This window comes from Schistocerca americana, chromosome X (assembly GCF_021461395.2).
Source record: "Schistocerca americana isolate TAMUIC-IGC-003095 chromosome X, iqSchAmer2.1, whole genome shotgun sequence".
NCBI lineage: Eukaryota > Metazoa > Arthropoda > Insecta > Orthoptera > Acrididae > Schistocerca > Schistocerca americana.
The window spans coordinates 535,746,441-535,749,130 of record NC_060130.1 but is presented as its reverse complement, the minus strand read 5'-3'; positions in this window follow the sequence as shown (position 1 = coordinate 535,749,130).

The following is a 2,690-nucleotide window of genomic DNA, read 5'->3' as shown; positions in this document are numbered from 1 at the left end:
CAGCCAGCCGCCGGAAGGAACCAAGGATGGCCTCAGAACCCAAGCGGCAGGCGTCATTCGTTCCGACATGTGCTACTATCTGCAGCCGGTCACACCCAGTGCGTTCAATAGCTGCCGGAAGGGCCTCCTCCACATTACGGACGAGACCCCCCGGCAAGCACACCGAGTGCACACTGGCATTCTTCCCCGACCTACCCGCTATTTTCCTAAGGGGCTCCATAACCCGCCTAACGTTGGAGCTCCCTATAACTAATAGGCCCGCCCTCTGTGACTGTCGGGACCTTGCCGGAGAATCGGCCACTGGCCCAACAGGCGAGGCATCCTGTGGTGGCTCGGAAACGATGTCATCACCACTAGGAAGCACCCCGTACCTGTTGGAAAGGGGTAAGGCAGCTGCCACGCGGCCAGATCCCACCTTTGCCTTTCGGCCAGGCACGCGCGAGCCCACCACTGTCCGCCATTCACCCTGGAGTGATGGCTGACCGGTAAGATGCTCACTGCCGGAAGACGCAGCGACATCAGGGGTTCCATGTGATTCCAAGGCCACCGAAGTAGGCATAGGTCTCACCACAGTTGCCCCAACGCCACTACGAGCCGACGCCTGCCCCTCGAGCTCGATGAGCCTAACAGACAAAGCCTCCACCTGCCCCCGAAGAGTGGCCAATTCTCCTTGCGTCCGCTCACAACAACCACAGTCCCTACACATGACTATGTTTACCCTACTCTATACGGTGACAAATTCCCAAGATAATCTTCTGATGAGCTACTCTGATAATCAAGAAACACTCACTGAAATACGAGACGCGAAAACTACGCTAGGTTTTCCCAGAAAAACTATTTAAAAGCTAAGCGCAGCAAATAAGTACAAAAACCCTTTATACAAACAGTACTCGCTGCTGCTGGTGCTCTCGCTCTGGCTGTCACAAGACAAGACAGGGCATATTGTTCCTAGCGCGACATGAGAGAAGTGTCTAGCCGTACTTAACTGCCCAGCATGACTGACGCAACGCTGTGCGTAGCTACATACCCTTGCAAGCGCATCTAGCAATGTTCCCAACGTTATGCTGAAGCCACACGGCTATCTAAAATAATAGCTGAGTTGACATCGCGGAATTTGTATAGTGTCACAGAAATAGTTAACGCTCGTTTTCTTGATGTCTCAGCTTGTATGCACAGAAATTCTTGCTGTAACAGAACCTGCTTACGATAATAGTGCAGAATAATATCGAATGCAGTCTTCCTCGTGGATCTAATGCAGTACCCTGTCCATCATGTGTTACCCTTCCTGGTTTCAACACACACAAACGTTCCCACCACTTGTAGAGGCTCCAATATCCCAGCACAAAGGATGTGAATGAATCGAGCATTACAATTGGTTCTTATCGAATTCACCTGCCGAATTACTAATGCCACCGGTGTCAAAGCACCATCCAACTTTTCTCTCTTTTTGCAGACTGGTCTTTCAGCGGTAAAATTATTTCACACAAATCGCTATATTACATTGACAGTTAAATCCACAAAGTTGTCTACAGAGCATCAAATATATACTAAAGCCACAAGAATATTGGAGGCCAGGAACATATTTACCAGTGTAACTACAATTAAATATTACAATTGCTGCTGAAGTGTGACACCAATCGATGTACAGGTAATGTCTTCTCTTGACGACTGTGCTTCTGGAACGACTCTCAGTATCTATAGTGCACATAATTTTCCATGTAAAAGATCTCTCTCGTACCCTCGTGGTTATCGATGTGCTGAATTTATATGTCCCTCACGATAGGACACACACTCATCCTCCCTAGTCATGCCACAACATAAACCACAGTAACTTTGCAATGCAATATATACACATTTTACACAACATAAGCCACAATAACTTTACAATACAATATATACACATTTTACACAAACAGTATAGTGATCTTTTATATCTGTACAGCACCTGAAAAAATTGTGGTATGCCAACACTATGCTCCTCAGTCCTAGGGAAGCACCGCCAGCCTTTTCTTTCTTTCTACAAATGTTTCAGTCAGTGGAATAAACTATTTTACACTGATCACCATATTGCACCAACAACTAAACCTCACGAAGTGCCATACATATTGCCAAATACGGAAAGACTATCCCACTGAGGACACGAGCTTCAATATTAGAGAGTGAAACCGATCTCCAACCCAGCAATATATCACCGCGTACTGTGTTGATGTAGTAAACATATAATTCATGTCCTCCACATACAAAATCATCCTTTTTACATCAGAAAGCCGTCAGTGGATCGAAGTCACTCTCAGAACTGTTGTGCAAAGATTGGCTCGTTTCTCCCCCTCGGTAAAAACGCGTTACTCTTGCTGGTCAGGACCTGCCTGCTTGCTCGCATTTCTACACCCATCTCCAGACTCTGGGATTACAAGAACATATCTAGATGCACACAGCAGTATCCTACCTATCGCTCATGCAACATAATTCCGAAGATACAGACTGACAATTATTTCTATAGAAACCTGAAACTTCAGCTAGGTGGAGCGTGCTCTAGACTACTGAGTAACTAAAAACAAACAGACAAAAAATGATATTTCCACCCTCGAATACCGATCTCGGTGATGTAACAGATTAGAAATCATCCCTATAATTTACAAGGTCAACTAAGGTGTTCCTCATGTCCAGAGAACTGGCGAACATGTTTTCCA